Genomic DNA, 20,582 nt, shown 5'->3' on the forward strand with positions numbered 1-20,582 from the left:
CCATTCTCCCCCTCACCGTCTACCAGTGATCCTTCAACCACCGCCTCCCTCTGCCTTGGGACGTCGCAGGAGGCAACCCCCCCCTTAATCAGAGATGACCTCCCCACGGGAGTTGGCCAGCCCCTGGGCACCCTGGGGGAAGCAGAGTTCCCCATGCCCCCCACCTTTGGCCCCGAAACCGAGGACCCCAACACCCACCCCCTCGACCAGTTGGCACTTCCTGCCGAGTATGTCGGCACCTCGCCCCTATCCCCCTCCCCCGCCCCACCATCCGAGGAAGCCCCTCCTCCCGAGACACCTTCTCTCCATATCCCCGCTCCTGCTCCCATCTTAGCCCCACCACCCGCCATTATCCCCGCACCTTCTCCCAGCCAACACCCCGCCCCAGGACCTGCAATCCTACCCCCTCCAGACCCTCCTCCCCCTCCACTTCCTCCTCCCCCTCCCCCACTGCCCCCCCTCCCTCCCCCTCATGAACCTTCCCCTCCCTTGATGAGTCCCACCCCCCCTCCTCCTACCCCTCCCCTCGACCCCTGTCCACTCATACCTGCCCCCGAAACCGTAATCCTTCGGGAGGCCCCCCCTACATCGCCCTCTCCCAGCACTTCCGGGGCTGCTCTCCCTCCGCTGCCCTCATCCCCCCCAAAACCAGACCCCAGTCCCCACCCCAATCTTTTCTGTGGCCGTGGGGCCCAAAGGAACACAAGGCCGACGGGTACTGGAGACCCCGAGGCCTCGGCACCCCATGCGCTGGTGGGAGAGATGCGCCGGTTCTTGGAGGACATTCGTGGCTCCAAGAACAAGGTTGCTCTCGCCCTCCAGCGCTGGGGGGACTTCCACACCATCCTGAAATCCGTGAGGGCCCTTCTTAAGGAGGGCAAGGGGACCGGGGGGAGGGATGCCTCGGCTTACCAACGGGCCCGCAGCTTCCGTGACGCCCTCGTCGCCTTCGGGGTTGGTCACGGTTTGCTGCGTGGCCCCACCGGAGCCGTCGGTACTCCCTCCGGCGAGGATCCTCCCCAGCCCTCCAAATGGCGCCGATCATCTTTGCCACTTTAAATGCCAGGGGCTGCGGGTCGGGTCTCCGTAGGTGCCGAGTGCTCTCCTTCCTTCGGGAGGGGGGGTACTCGGTCACCTTCCTACAGGAGACCTACACTACCCCAGCCGCCGAAGCGAAGTGGCGGCTGGAGTGGGGAGACGGGGTCCACTTCAGTCACCTCTCGGCCCACCGGGCCGGGGTGGCGACCCTGTTCTCCCCAGACCTGCGGCCCGAGGTGCTGGGGAGCGTCGAGGTTGTGCCCGGCCGCCTGCTGTATCTCCGGGTGCGGGTGGAGGGGCTGCCTCTCCATCTCGTCAATGTCTATGCCCCGACACGCCACCCGGAGAGAACTCCCTTCTTCCGGCAGGCGGCAGCCTTCCTCGACACCATCGATCCTCGCGAGTGCCTGGTCCTCGGCGGGGATTTCAACTGCACCCTCGAGGAGCGGGACCGCACGGGGACCGAGCATGGCCAGGCCGCTGCGGGCGTCCTCAGGGAGCTTCTCATTCATCGCTCCCTGGTGGACGTCTGGCGCAGCCACCACTCGGACGACGACGCTGGTTTCACCTGCGTCCGAGTGGTGGGCCATACATCTGTACACTCCCGGTTGGACCGCATTTACATCTCACGGCACCATCTCTTCCGGGCCCACGCCTCCGGCGTGCGGCCGGCCCCCTTCTCGGACCACCACCTGGTGGCCGTGAAGGCTTCCCTCTCGCTGGGGAAGCGGGGGTCGGCCTACTGGCACTTCAATAACAGCCTGCTGGAGGACGTGGGCTTCGTGGCGTCCTTCCGGGAGTTCTGGCTGGCCTGGCGCGAGCAACGGCGTGCCTTTCCCTCGGCGCGGCGGTGGTGGGATCTGGGAAAGGTGCGCGCGCGGCTCTTCTGCCGCGACTATACTCGGGGGGCCAGCCGGCGGCGGGATGCGTTGATAGGGCAGCTGGAACGGGAGGTTCTTGAGCTGGAGAGGCGTCTAGCCGCCAGCCCCAGCGATCCATCCCTCTGCGGCACGTACCAGGAGAAGAGGGACGAGCTCAGGGCCCTCGACGCCCTCCGGGCACAGGGGGCCTTGGTGAGGTCGCGAATCCAACTCCTCCGGGAGATGGACCGCGGCTCCCGCTTCTTCTACGCCTTGGAGAAAAAGAGGGGTGCCGAAAAATACATCCTCTGCCTTCTTGCGGAGGACGGCACCCCTCTTACGGATCCGGTGGAGATGCGCGAGAGGGCCCGCGCCTTCTACGCCACCCTTTTCTCCCCGGATCCGACCGACGCCGACGCCTGCAGGGTGCTCTGGGACCAACTGCCGTCGGTCAGCACGGGCGACCGGGACCGGCTAGAGCTTCCTCTCACTCTGGCCGAGCTCTCGGAAGCCCTCCGCCTCATGCCCACCAACAAATCCCCGGGCATGGACGGGCTGACCGTGGAGTTTTACCGCGTGTTTTGGGACGTCCTCGGCCCAGACCTGCTCAGCGTCTGGGCCGAGGCCTTGCAAAGCGGGGTCCTCCCCCTGTCATGCAGGCGTGCCGTCCTCGCCCTGCTGCCCAAGAAGGGGGACCCCCGCGACCTCAGGAACTGGCGTCCCATCTCGCTCCTCAGCACGGACTACAAGATCATCGCTAAAGCCATCTCCCGTCGCTTGGGGTCCGTGCTGCAGGACGTGGTCCACCCCGACCAGACCTACACCGTCCCGGGCCGTACCATCCTCCATAATCTGTCCTTGGTCCGGGATCTCTTAGAGCTTGGGTGTAGGGACGGCCTGTCGTTCGCCCTCCTGTCCTTGGATCAGGAGAAGGCGTTCGACAGGGTGGACCACGGGTATCTCCTGGGCACCCTGCAGGCCTTCGGCTTCGGACCCCGCTTCGTCGGGTTTCTCCGGGTGCTGTACGCTGCCTCGGAGTGCATGGTCAAGCTCAACTGGACCCTGACCGCTCCGGTCAGCTTCGGACGGGGAGTACGACAAGGCTGCCCGCTCTCAGGACAGCTGTACGCTCTGGCCATCGAGCCCTTCCTCTGTCTCCTTCGTCGACGGTTGATGGGGATGGTGCTTCCAGAGGCAGGGCTGCGGCTAGTCCTGTCGGCGTACGCCGACGACGTGCTCCTCGTGGTTCAGGACCCGGGAGACCTGGCGCGTCTGGAGGCTTGCCAAGCTATCTACTCGGCGGCCTCCTCCGCCCGGGTCAACTGGGTCAAGAGCTCTGGCCTGGTGGTCGGGACTGGATGGCAGACGAGCCGCCTCCCGCCCGCGCTTCAGGCCATCCGGTGGAGCGCGGGTCCGCTGCTCTATCTAGGCGTCTTTCTGTCCGCCACGCATCCCTCTCCGCCGGAAAACTGGCAGGGTTTAGAGGGCAGGGTCGCTGAGCGGTTACGGAGGTGGACAGGGCTGCTCCAGTGCCTCTCCCTGCGGGGGAGAGCACTGGTGCTGAACCAACTCGTCCTGTCCATGCTCTGGTACCGCCTCAGCACCCTGGTCCCACCCCCGAAGTTCCTGGACCAGCTCCAGAAGTTAATCCTGGAGTTTTTCTGGCCAGGACTGCACTGGGTCTCTGCAGGGGTACTCCACCTCCCCCCGGAGGAGGGAGGACAGGGCCTGACTTGCATGCGCACTCAGGTCCATGTCCTCCGCCTCCGGGCCCTGCAGGGACTTCTCAACGCCAACACCAACAGTGCAGATAGTCCGGCATGGAGTACGCTGGCGCATGCTTTCCTCCGCCGTCACCGAGGGCTCCGATACGACCGGCAGCTCCTTTATTTATCTTGGAGAGACCGTCCGCGAGGCCTCTCGGAGCTGCCGGCCTTCTACCAGGACCTCCTCCGCACTTGGCGGCTGCTCGCAGCCTCCAGGTCTTTAGGGGCCACCACGGGGGAAGACCTCCTCGCGGAGCCCCTGCTACACAACCCCCACCTTCGTGTGCAGGCGGCGGAGTCTCCCGTGGTGCGCCGGAGGTTGGTCCTAGGTGGAATCACCAGGGTCGGAGACCTCCTGGACTACGACCGGGGAGACTGGATGGAGGCTCCGGCGCTCGCCCAGCGCATGGGGCTCTCCTGCCTACGCTCCCCCCGTCGCGTACTCGAGGAGGTGAAGGCCGCCCTGCCGCCCACTGCTCACGTCTACCTCGGCCGGGTCCTGCGAGAGGGTGCGCCCCGCCCCCCTCTCACTCCTAGCCCTCCGGACCTCTCCGTGGGCCCCCGGCTTCGCGATCCTGCCCGTCCCCCTCCCCTCCACCACCCCAGCCGGCTGCATACCTTGCAGCCGGTCCCCTTCCGAACCGCGCCTAGACACCTTCTGTACGCGCTCGTGCTTCACACGCTCCACTTCCCCACCCTCGTGTCCCGCCCCGATCACAAGTGGCGGGACCTCTTGCCGCCATCGGAGGGTGGGGAGCCCCGGTGGGCCAGCCTCTATTCCACCCTGGTCCCGCGGCCCACCGGGGATATCAGCTGGAGAATCCTCCATGGAGCGGTGAGCACGGGCGTGTACCTGGCGCGGTTCACCCCCATCCCAGACACTTGCACCTTTTGCGGCATGAGGGAGAACCTGGCGCACATCTACGTTGAGTGCGCCAGGCTGCAGCCCCTCTTCCGGCTCCTCCAGAACCTCCTCTTGAGGTTCTGGCTGCACTTCTCCCCGCACCTCCTTATCCTGTCACACCCTGTCCGCGGCCCCACAAAGTCGCGGGACCTCCTCGTCTGCCTCCTCCTGGCCACGGCCAAAATGGCCATCTACAAAACCAGGGAGAGGAGGCTGGCAGAGGGGGCGACCTGCGACTGTGGGGCCTACTTCCGTTCCTCCCTTCGCTCACGAATCCGAGCGGAGTTCCTCTGGGCGGCGTCCACCAACTCCCTGGACACCTTCGAGGAGCGGTGGGCGCTGTCCGGGGCCCTCTGCTCGGTATCCCCTTCCGGCTCCCTCGTTCTAAACCTTTGACCCTCACTCCCATCCCTGTTTTTTTCCTTTGTTGTCCCCCGTATTTATTTGGTGACTGGGTGTTTTTAGTGGGCCCCCCCTCACTGTGAGAGGGGCCTTTTAGCCGTGGGCAGGACATGCCTGCCCACACCTCCCCCCCCCAGGAACACCAATAGGTGCAGGAGGCCAGCTGCAGGTGCTCCTGCAGGGCTGCTGCTGCTGCTGCTGCCACCGCCGCCGTGGGACCCTCTCCCACGGCTGGAAGGCGAGCATCTGGGGGCTGGCGGGCCTTGGCTGGCTGAAGCCCCCACAGGGCTGCCTTCCCCCCCCCCCCCCCCCTTTCTGGGGTCAGCCTCCCTCCTGCCTCGGGCAGGCAGGGTCTATCTTCTCCCCCCAACCCTCACCCAGTCCTTTTAGGAACTGCTGAGTGGGTGGAGGGTGGGGGCCTCTTGCCCCCTGCCCTACAGCAGGGCCCCCCCCCCTCTTCCATCTTTTGGGGGAGACACTGCTGGCCCCCCATTTGGGCCCACCTTCCATCCAGCAGCTGCTGCATCCTCACCACCTGGAGAAGGTAGGGGGCTCTCTCAAAGCGGCGGTTGGGCTCCCTCCACACAGCCTCCTGTGGAGTGGCTTGGGGAGGGGTGAGCTTGGGCAGGGCCCCTCTCCACCGGGGCTCCGGGGGGGAGCTGCATAGCCAGGGGTGGGGTGTTAGGGCGTGGCCCCTGCCCCACCCCTGCAGCCACCCCCCCCTCCTACTGCCCCCCCCACACCCAGCTGCCGCTGGGGCCCCCTCCACCTGGGCCCCTCCAATCAGCTGCCCCTGCCTTCTCCCCTGCCATCTCGAGGCTCTGCAGCAGCAGCTGCTACGGGCCCACCCCTCAGGCGCACGTGGGCACACCCCTCCCCCCATTAACCCCGCCATCCCCCTTAAGCGGGCTGTGCCTCCTCCCTGCCCCCCCACGTGCCCACGCCCCTTCCCCCCCCCTTTTTCTGTTTACTCAAGCGCCTGAGGCCCCCCCACAACCCACACACACACACACAAACTTTGACTCCCTCCACACCCCAGTGCAGAAACAGGAGCCATCTTACCCTCTTGTGCTGGGAGTTGTGGTCTCTCTTTTGTGTCTCCCTTTCCCTGCCCTCACTCCCCTTGCCCTGCCCTTCCCCCATCTGACTGGGTCCTCAGCCCGGCCGGTGGGGGAGGGGCAGCCACGCCTCACTCCTTCCTTCCCTTCCACTCTCCTCCCCCTCCCCCGCTTTCTCTTAAAGGCCCCCACCCCCAATGAACTTTTTCCCCCTCAAACCCACCAATATGGCCCCCACGCCCACTGGAGGGTCATCTGGTGACCCCTCCCTCCCTCTCCCCTCCACTGTCACCCCTCCTATCCCCGAAATGGCGGCCCACTCGTCCAGGGCTGCCCAGAACATCACAACCACGTCGGCTGAGGGCGCGGGCGCAGGCTCCGGGGCTCCTACTGCCTCCGCCGCGGCGCCCCCTGGCGACCCAGCCCCAAACCCCCCCCCCCAAAAGGGCAGGAGGGGCCAGGGGAAAAGAAAGGGCAAGAGCCCCGCCCGGAAGGCCAAACCTCCCGTGGCGGGGACTCTCCCCCAGGCTGCCCAAACGTCCAGTGCAGCCTCCCCTTCTCCCCTTCCCCCTGTTCCCTCCACCGCTCCTGGGGGCCCCGACCTCTCGGCCCCCAGGTCGTACGCCCAGGCGGCGGCCGCCGCCTCGCACCCTACTCCTGCCGCCTCTGCCGGGACTACCATCCCCAACGGTCGCGGCCCCTTCCCCGCGCTCACCAGGAGGCACGGAGTCCGCTGCCTCCTGGTGGCTGCCTCGCCCCACGTGGAGACCTACGTGCGGGCGTTGGCACGGGTGGTGGGGCCCGCGGCCGTGGTGGCGGCCTCCCGGATGTTCGGGAAGATCGTGTTCTTCCTGGCTTCGGAGGCCGCCGCCCAGGAGGCGGTGGAGAGGGGCCTGGCGGTTGGGGGCGTGCACGTGCCCCTGGAGCCGCTGGAGGACCTGGGCGTGCGGGTGGTTTTTTCTTCTGTCCCACCCTTCCTTCCCAACTCTGCCCTTCTGCCTTTCCTCACTGCCCTGGGCCGGCCTTTGACGGTCCTGAGTCCCCTCCCCCTAGGCTGTAAAGACCCCGCCCTCCGGCACGTGCTCTCCTTCCGCCGGCAGGCCCGGGTCCAACTGCCGCCGGCGGCAGCACGGGGCGGGGTGGCCCAGGAGGGGACTATACTGGTGCCCCATCAAGGGGCCCAGTACCGGGTCTTTTACACCCTGGGGGAGGCCCGGTGCTTTATGTGCCGGGCGGCGGGGCACGTCCGGAGGGATTGCCCCCTGGCCCGGCACGAAGGGGAGCCCGGGACCTCCTCCGACCCGGGGGGCGTCAGCCACGAGATCGGCGGCGCCCCGACCGCGACAGGCCCCGGGACCGACCCTCCTCCTCTCGTCCCGGACGGATCCATCGCCGCTCGGGCGTCGGAGGATGCCCGGCCGCATGGTGCCGGGCAAGAAGAAGCAGGCGCTGGCGCCCGAGCGGGCACAAGAGCCGGGCCTGCGGAGGAGAGGGAGGAGGGGCCGGCGGCAGGACCAGAAGAGGGCCCGTCCCGGGGCGGGTCGTCCCCCCCCCTTGCCGCCCCGCCCCCTTCTTACCTCCCTTCCTCCTCGTCGGCCCTGTCCCCTGGCCCCTCCTCCTCTACTGCCCAGCCCGCCTCCTCGGAGGGCTGGGTGCTGGTGGGGGGGAAACGAAAGAAAACAAGTGCGCGCACCCGGCGCCCCACCCTGTCGGAGGACGGGGTGGAGGCGCCGCGCAAAGCGCTAAAAAGAGCCGCCAGCCCAGACCCACCTGCCGAACCCCCGGCTGCCGATCATCTGCCGGGGGCGACGGGGGCTGCCGCGGTGGCGGCTGAGAACGGCAACACCCCCTCCGCCCCGGAGCCAGAGCCTCAGGAAGCTGAGAGGGTTTTTTGCACACCCGCGCCCTCCCCTGACACCCCTCCGGCCGCGACCCAGACTACTGCTGTGGAGCGTCCGGAGGAGGTGAGCCCCGGCCTCGCCCTCCTCTCGCAGGAGGTCGAGGCCCTAGGCCTCACCCCGGTGGCCCTGGACGTGGACAGCCTCCTACTGGAGGCCTGTGGGCCGTCCATCCACTCACCCCCACCCCCTCCATTCTCCCCCTCACCGTCTACCAGTGATCCCTCATCCACCAATGCCTCCCTCTGCCTTGGGACGTCGCAGGAGGCGACCCCCCCCTTAATCGGAGATGACCTCCCCACGGGAGTTGGCCAGCCCCTGGGCACCCTGGGGGAAGCAGAGTTCCCCATGCCCCCCACCTTTGGCCCCGAAACCGAGGACCCCAACACCCACCCCCTCGACCAGTTGGCACTTCCTGCCGAGTATGTCGGCACCTCGCCCCTATCCCCCTCCCCCGCCCCACCATCCGAGGAGGCCCCTCCTCCCGAGACACCTTCTCTCCATATCCCCGCTCCTGCTCCCATCTTAGCCCCACCACCCGCCATTATCCCCGCACCTTCTCCCAGCCAATACCCCGCCCCAGAACCTGCAATCCTACCCCCTCCAGACCCTCCTCCCCCTCCACTTCCTCCTCCCCCTCCCCCACTGCCCCCCCTCCCTCCCCCTCATGAACCTTCCCCTCCCTTGATGAGTCCCATCCCCCCTGCCCTCCCCCCCACCCCCCCTCCTCCTACCCCTCCCCTCGACCCCTGCCCACTCATACCTGCCCCCGAAACCGTAATCCTTCGGGAGGCCCCCCCTACATCGCCCTCTCCCAGCACTTCCGGGGCTGCTCTCCCTCCGCCGCCCTCATCCCCCCCAAAACCAGACCCCAGTCCCCACCCCAATCCTTTCTCTGGCCGTGGGGCCCAAGGGTACACGAGGCCGATGGGTACTGGAGACCCCGAGGCCTCGGCACCCCATGCGCTGGTGGGAGAGATGCGCCGGTTCTTGGAGGACATTCGTGGCTCCAAGAACAAGGTTGCTCTCGCCCTCCAGCGCTGGGGGGACTTCCACACCATCCTGAAATCCGTGAGGGCCCTTCTTAAGGAGGGCAAGGGGACCGGGAGGAGGGATGCCTCGGCTTACCAACGGGCCCGCAGCTTCCGTGACGCCCTCGTCGCCTTCGGGGTTGGTCACGGTTTGCTGCGTGGCCCCACCGGAGCCGTCGGTACTCCCTCCGGCGAGGATCCTCCCCAGCCCTCCAAATGGCGCCGATCATCTTTGCCACTTTAAATGCCAGGGGCTGCGGGTCGGGTCTCCGTAGGTGCCGAGTGCTCTCCTTCCTTCGGGAGGGGGGGTACTCGGTCACCTTCCTACAGGAGACCTACACTACCCCAGCCGCCGAAGCTAAGTGGCGGCTGGAGTGGGGAGACGGGGTCCACTTTAGTCACCTTTCGGCCCACCGGGCCGGGGTGGCGACCCTGTTCTCCCCAGACCTGCGGCCCGAGGTGCTGGGGAGCGTCGAGGTTGTGCCCGGCCGCCTGCTGTATCTCCGGGTGCGGGTGGAGGGGCTGCCTCTCCATCTCGTTAATGTCTATGCCCCGACACGCCACCCGGAGAGAACTCCCTTCTTCCGGCAGGCGGCGGCCTTCCTCGACACCATCGATCCTCGCGAGTGCCTGGTCCTCGGCGGGGATTTCAACTGCACCCTCGAGGAGCGGGACCGCACGGGGACCGAGCATGGCCAGGCCGCCGCGGGCGTCCTCAGGGAGCTTCTCATCCATCGCTCCCTGGTGGACGTCTGGCGCAGCCACCACTCGGACGACGACGCTGGTTTCACCTGCGTCCGAGTGGTGGGCCATACATCTGTACACTCCCGGTTGGACCGCATTTACATCTCACGGCACCATCTCTTCCGGGCCCACGCCTCCAGCGTGCGGCCGGCCCCCTTCTCGGACCACCACCTGGTGGCCGTGAAGGCTTCCCTCTCGCTGGGGAAGCGGGGGTCGGCCTACTGGCACTTCAATAACAGCCTGCTGGAGGACGTGGGCTTCGTGGCGTCCTTCCGGGAGTTCTGGCTGGCCTGGCGCGAGCAACGGCGTGCCTTTCCCTCGGCACGGCGGTGGTGGGATCTGGGAAAGGTGCGCGCGCGGCTTTTCTGCCGCGACTATACTCGGGGGGCCAGCCGGCGGCGGGATGCGCTGATAGGGCAGCTGGAACGGGAGGTTCTTGAGCTGGAGAGGCGTCTAGCCGCCAGCCCCAGCGATCCATCCCTCTGCGGCACGTACCAGGAGAAGAGGGACGAGCTCAGGGCCCTCGACGCCCTCCGGGCACAGGGGGCCTTGGTGAGGTCGCGAATCCAACTCCTCCGGGAGATGGACCGCGGCTCCCGCTTCTTCTACGCCCTGGAGAAAAAGAGGGGTGCCGAAAAATACATCCTCTGCCTTCTTGCGGAGGACGGCACCCCTCTTACGGATCCGGTGGAGATGCGCGAGAGGGCCCGCGCCTTCTACGCCACCCTTTTCTCCCCGGATCCGACCGACGCCGACGCCTGCAGGGTGCTCTGGGACCAACTGCCGTCGGTCAGCACGGGCGACCGGGACCGGCTAGAGCTTCCTCTCACTCTGGCCGAGCTCTCGGAAGCCCTCCGCCTCATGCCCACCAACAAATCCCCGGGCATGGACGGGCTGACCGTGGAGTTTTACCGCGTGTTTTGGGACGTCCTCGGCCCAGACCTGCTCAGCGTCTGGGCCGAGGCCTTGCAAAGCGGGGTCCTCCCCCTGTCATGCAGGCGTGCCGTCCTCGCCCTGCTGCCCAAGAAGGGGGACCCCCGCGACCTCAGGAACTGGCGTCCCATCTCGCTCCTCAGCACGGACTACAAGATCATCGCTAAAGCCATCTCCCGTCGCTTGGGGTCCGTGCTGCAGGACGTGGTCCACCCCGACCAGACCTACACCGTCCCGGGCCGTACCATCCTCCATAATCTGTCCTTGGTCCGGGATCTCTTAGAGCTTGGGTGTAGGGACGGCCTGTCGTTCGCCCTCCTGTCCTTGGATCAGGAGAAGGCGTTCGACAGGGTGGACCACGGGTATCTCCTGGGCACCCTGCAGGCCTTCGGCTTCGGACCCCGCTTCGTCGGGTTTCTCCGGGTGCTGTACGCTGCCTCGGAGTGCATGGTCAAGCTCAACTGGACCCTGACCGCTCCGGTCAGCTTCGGACGGGGAGTACGACAAGGCTGCCCGCTCTCAGGACAGCTGTACGCTCTGGCCATCGAGCCCTTCCTCTGTCTCCTTCGTCGACGGTTGATGGGGATGGTGCTTCCAGAGGCAGGGCTGCGGCTAGTCCTGTCGGCGTACGCCGACGACGTGCTCCTCGTGGTTCAGGACCCGGGAGACCTGGCGCGTCTGGAGGCTTGCCAAGCTATCTACTCGGCGGCCTCCTCCGCCCGGGTCAACTGGGTCAAGAGCTCTGGCCTGGTGGTCGGGACTGGATGGCAGACGAGCCGCCTCCCGCCCGCGCTTCAGGCCATCCGGTGGAGCGCGGGTCCGCTGCTCTATCTAGGCGTCTTTCTATCTGCCACGCACCCCTCTCCGCCGGAAAACTGGCAGGGTTTAGAGGGCAGGGTCGCTGAGCGGTTACGGAGGTGGACAGGGCTGCTCCGGTGTCTCTCCCTACGGGGGAGAGCACTGGTGCTGAACCAACTCGTCCTGTCCATGCTCTGGTACCGCCTCAGCACCCTGGTCCCACCCCCGAAGTTCCTGGACCAGCTCCAGAAGTTAATCCTGGAGTTTTTCTGGCCAGGACTGCACTGGGTCTCTGCAGGGGTACTCCACCTCCCCCCGGAGGAGGGAGGACAGGGCCTGACCTGCATGCGCACTCAGGTCCATGTCTTCCGCCTCCGGGCCCTGCAGGGACTTCTCAACGCCAACACCAACAGTGCAGATAGTCCGGCATGGAGTACGCTGGCGCACGCTTTCCTCCGCCGTCACCGAGGGCTCCGATACGACCGGCAGCTCTTTTATTTATCTTGGAGAGACCGTCCGCGAGGCCTCTCGGAGCTGCCGGCCTTCTACCAGGACCTCCTCCGCACTTGGCGGCTGCTCGCAGCCTCCAGGTCCTTAGGGGCCACCCCGGGGGAAGACCTCCTCGCGGAGCCCCTGCTACACAACCCCCACCTTCGTGTGCAGGCGGCGGAGTCTCCCGTGGTGCGCCGGAGGTTGGTCCTAGGTGGAATCACCAGGGTCGGAGACCTCCTGGACTACGACCGGGGAGACTGGATGGAGGCCCCGGCGCTCGCCCAGCGCATGGGGCTCTCCTGCCTACGCTCCCCCCGTCGCGTACTCGAGGAGGTGAAGGCCGCCCTGCCGCCCACTGCTCACGTCTACCTCGGCCGGGTCCTGCGAGAGGGTGCGCCCCGCCCCCCTCTCACTCCTAGCCCTCCGGACCTCTCCGTGGGCCCCCGGCTTCGCGATCCTGCCCGCCCCCCTCCCCTCCACCACCCCAGCCGGCTGCATACCTTGCAGCCGGTCCCCTTCCGAACCGCGCCTAGACACCTTTTGTACGCGCTCGTGCTTCACACGCTCCACTTCCCCACCCTCGTGTCCCGCCCCGACCACAAGTGGCGGGACCTCTTGCCGCCATCGGAGGGTGGGGAGCCCCGGTGGGCCAGCCTCTATTCCACCCTGGTCCCGCGGCCCACCGGGGACATCAGCTGGAGAATCCTCCATGGAGCGGTGAGCACGGGCGTGTACCTGGCGCGGTTCACCCCCATCCCAGACACCTGCACCTTCTGCGGCATGAGGGAGAACCTGGCGCACATCTACGTTGAGTGCGCCAGGCTGCAGCCCCTCTTCCGGCTCCTCCAGAACCTCCTCTTGAGGTTCTGGCTGCACTTCTCCCCGCACCTCCTTATCCTGTCACACCCTATCCGCGGCCCCACAAAGTCGCGGGACCTCCTCGTCTGCCTCCTCCTGGCCACGGCCAAAATGGCCATCTACAAAACCAGGGAGAGGAGGCTGGCAGAGGGGGCGACCTGCGACTGTGGGGCCTACTTCCGTTCCTCCCTTCGCTCACGAATCCGAGCGGAGTTCCTCTGGGCGGCGTCCACCAACTCCCTGGACACCTTCGAGGAGCGGTGGGCGCTGTCCGGGGCCCTCTGCTCGGTATCCCCTTCCGGCTCCCTCGTTCTAAACCTTTGACCCTCACTCCCATCCCTGTTTTTTTCCTTTGTTGTCCCCCGTATTTATTTGGTGACTGGGTTTTTAGTGGGCCCCCCCTCACTGTGAGAGGGGCCTTTTAGCCGTGGGCAGGACATGCCTGCCCACACCTCTCCCCCCAGGAACACCAATAGGTGCAGGAGGCCATACTGACTCACTACACCCATACTTCTTGCATTTGTATATAGGCATCTAAGATATCGATTTGATCTTGCCTCCCTGTTTTGCCCTGACCCTCTTTTTACTCTGACATTGTTGCCCATGTTGCCTCCCATTTCTGACCCATCTCCCAGGTTTCCATGTTCTCCACTTACCTGTGGGCTTTGCTTCCCTGCCCCCATCGAACATAGTTTAAAACCCTCCTCACTAGGTTAGCCAGTCCGTGCCCAAATATGGTCTTTCCCCTTCTCAAAAGGTGAATGCCATCTCTGCCTAGCAGTCCTTTCTGGAATAGCATCCTGTGGTCAAGGAAGCCAAAGCCTTCCTGGAGACACCATCTTCAAAGCCAGGCATTCACCTCTAAGATGCACCTGTCTCTGCCTAGGCCCCTACCACTGACAGGCAGGATTGAGGAGAATACCACCTGTGCCCCAAACTCCCTTACCCATGCTCCCAGAGCCCTGAAGTCACTCTTGACCTGCTCAGCATCACGCCTTGCAGTATCATTAGTGCCCACATGGATGAGAAGCATGGGATAGTAGTGAGAGGGTCAGATAATCCTCAACAATGCCTCTGTAATATCTCAGATACAGACCCCCGACAGGCAGCATACCTCCCGAGATGAAATGTCAGGGCGACAGATGGGCACCTCTGTCCCCCTCAGAAGAGAGTCCCCAACCACCACTACTCTACGTTTCCTCCTTGCAGCGGTGGCAGCAGGCTTCCCAGCCTTGGGGGTACAAGGCTTCTCCTCTGCTATATGGGGCGATTCTTTGTCTCCTGTATCAAATACAGCATAGCAGTTTCCTAGTACCATGGTGGGAGGGTTCTGAGCAGGGGTGGAACACTGCCTACTGCCAGAAGTAACAAGCTGCCAGTGTCCACCCTGATCCATCTCCTCCTCCACCAGTGGTTTATCAGCTGTCCTGTGTACTGGGACAGTTATCTCAGCTGTCTCCACATGAATACTATCCAGGAACTGCTCGTGGAGTTGGATACTCCTCAACCTGGCTACCTCCTCCTATAGCTCTCCCACCTGTCACCTGAGAGATTCCACCAGCAGGCACCTTTCGTACTGGATGGTTCCCCCAGCCTGGATATCAGTGAGTGGGAATTGCAAGCCACAGTCCTTGCAAAGCCACACCAGGATATGGATAGAGGCATCCATGGTCAGGCAGTCTGTCTGGCTACAGGCACAGGTGGAGGAGACAGTAGTAGTGCAGGCACAGGTGTTGCGGGTCTTCCTAACCATTGTAGGCCTCCCTCTGTCAAACTCCCTGTTATACTCCCCTGTCTGCAGCTCCCTGCCCACTTTGCTCCCCTGGTCACCCTTTTCTCTGGCTTTTAATGCCTACTGGCCTGGGTCAGGCCCTACCCCCTGGGAGTCACAAGAATCAAGGAAACAAAGGTCAGGCAGGCAGTCCCAACTGCCACAGAAACTGAAACTGAAACTGAAACTGACCCACCTGAAATCAAAATGGCAGTTCAAATTCAAACAGTTAAGCACACTCACTCACCCCAAAAACCAACGCTCTCACCTGGTAGCTTCTGCAGCGGCAGGATGACTTGCTCTCCCTCTTAAACTCCCCTGTCTGCAGCTCCCTGCCAGGGCCCAGTCTACACTAAGGGAAAAGTGATTTAAGATAGGCAACTTCAGCTACAAAAATTGTGTAGCTGGAGTCCATGTATCTTAAATTAATTTTTACCACCAGTCCCCCAGCGGAAAGTCAATAAAAGAAAGTGTCGCATTGACTTCCCTTATTCCTCACAACGGCGATGAATACTGGGGATCGAAGGCAGTGCCCTGATTGTTCAGTTTAGCTTGACCCCACCAGACAAACTAAACCAAACCCTGGAAGATCGACTGCCTGTATGTTGATCTTCTGGTAAGCATAGATAGTCCACAACCAGCTCCAAACCTTATTTGTGTTCAGAGTTGTACAGACATACAGGAAGAGAAAGACCTTGGCCCAAGTAGCTTATACTGTGAATTTAAAGAGAGTCCATGTCTCAAACAACTTTACAAAACCCCAGTCAGGATTTGTGGATTAAAACAAACAAACAAACAAACACAGATTGAAATAGCATAAGACGTGCTCTTCCATTTTCTTTTCAATATAGTAGTCTAGTTTACAATGAGGACGGGAGAGAAGCTTATTATTAAAGTGGAAATGAATTAACTGCACCTTAATCCCAACAATTTTTTCCTTTGTTGTAGTTATCTGAAAATAAAAATTTAAGCAAATGAGCAGCCCTGCTCAGGGAACCAAGCTTAAATATCTTTGTGTTTAAATAGAGTGGCTTCTGACATTGCTACACCCTTGTGACATGAGACCTCTTTTTGTCCTCTGGAAAGTGCCAACATATGGAAGAATATCAGAAAGTGAGAATTCACCTGCTGGTCTGGGGACATTTGGAACTTTTATTTACTATGAAAGTTCAGGATGTCCCAATTAAATTAAGACACTTGAGAAATAAAGAAATTGAAGCGGCCCCCAAAGCTTTGATCTAATGTGATTAAGATGGCTGGGTAGAGCTAATGATAGATACATTCCAAATTACAAAAAGTACAAGTAGGTTTTAAGGTTTTTAGTTCTGTGCTTAGAGAAGAGTATCTCCCACAAAAGGCTGCTATTCTCTGTTTGCAAATTCTATTATATGTCATTCAATTATGACTTTCAATTTTTAGAGTACAAACCTTGTTTAATAATGCAGACCTCCTTAAGACAGATGAAGCATCAGCTTGTAAGAGCTTTGTGACTTTTATTAGATCCCTTTACATTTCTGGTCCCCTTTGTCTTTTGTTCAGCTATCTTTAGGTTGTGAACTATGTGGGGACAAGCACTGACTTGTGTTCCAGGTGGAAAATGCTCATTGAATTTTGGACACTACCAGAATAATATCTGAAGGTAATGTACTATGCTGAGCAGTGTAACATGATGTATGCAGGCTAGAATTTTGAATAAAGAAAGGGGTACTTTGTTAGACACCTGATCAGAGATTTGATGGGATGTCTGAAGGCAGCTTGTTAGATGTCTCTTGAGAGCTGTTTGCAGGCTATGAGCAAAGATGACGTTATCACTTAACTTTCACAAAGACAAACATTTCTCAAGAAGTTTAAGGACACAAAGGGAAATGTCAATTAATATGTTCAGTGAAACTGAAACCATCTTAGAAAAAGAATGGAAAGAAAATCCATTTACAAGCTCATAATTTTTAAACATCTGCAAAACTGCATCAATTATCATTACCTAATGTTATTTTAAACACTAAATATATATGCCCATACATTTAAAAATAAAAAAAAAATAGAAATAAGAGTTCTTTTGAAGACAGGGTTTATTTTCAAAAGAGCCCCATCTACATGGCTTTTTTTCTTATGAAAGAATCTCTTCCAAAGAGATTATGTGTATGAAGCATGAGATATGTAAACTAGTGCCTCATTTGCATTTTTGATTGTCCTCACTTGCATTCCTCTTTCAAAAGTGGAATGCAAGTGTAGACATAGCCTCTAAGTGACTAAAAATAAATTGTCATTCACTCAAATGTATATGCTTCCCTTCCCATGACACTGTATTTAACTGAACCATTGCTGATTTAGAACAAACATTAAAATGCACATACTCCGATAACTTTAGTACAGTGTATTGTCCAGTTAGTTCACGTCCCCTTTTTATCTAGCTGTATATAGTCTATATGGTACTAAAGTTATTTAGAAATAAATAAGGTAATTCTTATCAAGGGCAAAGAGTGTTATTACAAAATTAAAGTTAAGTTGTCAATGGCAGCATTTAAAGCAACAATAACGTCCTCAGAAATGACCTGGTGTCTTTTAGTCCTTCTTCCTTCCACTGGGCTTGCAGAGCTTTGGGGAATTGATGCACTGGGACTTAGAAGACATCTGGATTCTAAGTATTTGCTTCAAGTTCATACAATGGAACTGATGTGGTACTATAGGAGACACGTGTGTAGTCAGCGAAAAAGCAATCTTAATCCAGGTGAATAGAAAAGATAGATTAAGCATTTGCCCACAGAAAGTTAATGTGTAGCAGCCCAGGATGTATACGTATATTACCTCAGACTGTGCTCACTCAGGCTTTGCCTACCTAGTGAGCATCATCTTGGAATATGGTGGTATCCTGAAATAGCTGTCCAGGTGTAAGAAATACACCCAGATTTTGAGATGAGTGTGCTATTTCAATATTTCTGTACACCTCATTGCAACCCTCATCGCACAGGGATGCCTTGAAATAGGGCTTTATGTGGCATGTCAAAATGGTTTATTTTGAAATCGCCTCTAAATAAGCTATGCAATTTGCACAGCACAAATTGTATAGCTTATTTTGAGATTAGGCTGTCCCTGTGGACTCTGCATCTGTGCACCAAAAGTTCCATGAACCTAGACCCACACTCTTTGATACCTTCTGTGGCAGGGTGGGGCCAGGCGAGGAAAGACAGGAGTAAAAACAGGGCAGAGATGGAGCTGACAATCAGAGTGGGAGCAGCTGAGGAATAGGCTGCCCTAACTCAAGTAGGGCCAGCTGATCCCACTCAGGGCTACCTTTATAAGCCCTTCTCTACACAGGAGAGGGGAGAGTTGGAAGGTGAGTGAGTGAAGAGAGCAAAGGAGACTTGGAAGAACACCAGAGACTGTAAAAGAGGAGAGGAGCTGCAGCAACTCAAGGGCTGGGCTGGGCTGCCCCAGTCCAGGGGACCTGAAGCTGAGCCAGAGACTGTGGGGAACTGGTCAGCCAGAGGACGCATACCAAGGAGGGAACTTGTTGCCATGGCTACCACTATGGGTAGGAGACACTGGGCGGGTGGGGAGAAAATCATCTGGGGAAATGGCTCCGGGAGAAGTGCTACAGGGGCAAAGGTGAAAGAAGTCAGCCCTCGCCGGTAGTGTCCATCCAGGGTCCCTGGGCCAGAACCCAGAATGAGTAGGTGGGGACTGGGTTTCCCCCAGACCACCCCCCCGCCCCAGCAAGAGTAACGGGGTTCATATGGTGGGGCCAGTGGACTGAACAGAGGACTTGGGGCCAAAAAATGAGACTGACCCTACCACACTTCACACCTTTGACACTGTGCAGTGAGCAGCTTGACTTGACACCTGGGCCTGTGTCAGTGTCACTATTAAAGGCAGAGTTAGGGTAACATTGGTAACACAATTTTGTCATTTCCTGATTATTGTCATTCTTCATTTTGAACATTCTTTTAGTGCATTTTTGTGAGGAAGAACATTAAAATATGTCTCCCATCCTGATGTCAAGAGCTTCGCCAGTATAGCTTCAGCAGAAGGATTACGATGCGTATACATGTCTGTAAACCTGTCGTTACACACACACAACCACTATTTCCAATAATTCAAATTTCTTAGCCTTCATGTGTTCTGGAATAGGTGTACCACCCTTTTCCTACCAAACCTACTGCCAACAGTCATTTGAAACATGCTGACTATATGCAGTGGAAGTTCATCAGTTCTTCTGTGACACTGCTGATGAACATCAGAATACAGAACAAAGTCAACAGAGCAAAAGCTGAACAGCAAAAACATGAATGTACTGTGGTAACAATCAATTCTTTGCAGGTGCACACAACACACTAAGCAGTTACAATAATGTCCCACTTAGCAGTTATAATAATGACACATATAAGCACTGGTTCTGTAAGTATAATTATTGGTCAAGGACAGATTATTGTAAAGCAGCTAATAAACAGGAAGCATTAGCTTTTCTAGCACAGGGCCTTCACAAAACCAATATTAGTCCTACGAGCTAGACACATGTATTTTCTATGAAGCCAATTAACTCTCTTTATTTGGAAGCACAAGCTTGGTTATTGTTCAGTGTGGCGGCAAATCCTTCACAGCAGATAATTTTCTATGAGCATAAGCGGAATGAGTTGCGTTTGCCTCAATCAAGTTCTTGTCCAATTAAAAGAAAGATTAATTGTTTGATTTACTAAATGTTGGTACACAGGAAGGTTAAACAACTTGTATTCCCAGATTGTGGAAGTCTAAGTATCAGTGTCTGGAGGCAGTGCAAACAGTTGCAATACACCTATCCTTACATTGCTCCCACCTTCCCCCATTATCTCAGCCCTACAGGCAGAAACATGATCTCGCGAATCAGCTCAGTTTAACAGTATGGTTTTTTGAGTAAAGTCACTTCAGTCCTAGCTGGTTTTATATTTAATCCCACAGGCTATATGGCCATTCCTGTATGTGCCCTCTGAACCAGTGGTATCCAACCTGATCTGAAGCAGCAGCCAACGTAGCGGCTGCTGCCATAGCAAACTAGCCACACCTTTCTGAAAATGTATTTATTGTTCAAGCCAACTAGCTGCACTCAACCAGCCAACTAGCCACATGAGGCTAGTGGCTAGCATATTGGACACCACAACTCTAAGCGCTGCTATCTCGTTATCTTAAATTCCAAGCAGACTGCCAAACAGCCATTTACAGAATGGTATCTGTTGGCAGTAATTCCAAGCTGATTAAGTCTAATATTGGGACAATAAAATATGAGACTTGGAGATGTCTAACATAGCATCATGAATGCAGTGTCACAATAAATAACATTGTCATCATGCCTCTACTGTTAGGAAACCTAATGCCACAAACTGATGACTGGAGCAGATTCTAATTCATTCTATTCCCATGCTGGGAAAGAAAAATTCAAATATAAACTAAAGCATCTGCACTCAGCAAAGTCTTTCATTCAAATATTCATTTGCAGAAAAAGATACCAAAATAAGGAATGATATATGGATCAAATGAAAAAATGTTCCCGTTAGCAGTGTGGGGTTAAGTTATATTCTGTGACACCTGGATGTGGGTGCTAGAATCCCAACTGCATTCTGTCCTTCCTTCCTCTTGGGTAGCCAATAATAGAGGTTGCCCATGAGCACTTGAACAAGAGAACTGTGAAGCTGAGCTGGAATTTAGCTGTTGCTCAGCAGGGACTAAGAAAAACCACTGTATGCTGCCACGCATTTCAGACAATGGACAAGACAGTGCCAGATTTATGATGATATTCTTCTTTTAAAATAATTGTTTCTCACCAAACCAATATCTAACTTTTGAAGCATGCCCATTTTTATTACGTACCTGTCACAAATGAACTTTCCTTCACATGCTGTAAAGATAGCTCAACAAAACAACAGGGAAAGAAAATTAAGTTCTCTTTTCTTTCCACGATCTCCACCCTGCATCCCCTACACTTAATTTTGAAAAATTAAAGCAGAAAAACAGTGTTCACCTTTTCAGGATGTAAACTAGCCACCTGCTTACTCTTTCCT

Source organism: Carettochelys insculpta, chromosome 1 (assembly GCF_033958435.1).
Source record: "Carettochelys insculpta isolate YL-2023 chromosome 1, ASM3395843v1, whole genome shotgun sequence".
NCBI classification, from domain to species: domain Eukaryota; kingdom Metazoa; phylum Chordata; order Testudines; family Carettochelyidae; genus Carettochelys; species Carettochelys insculpta.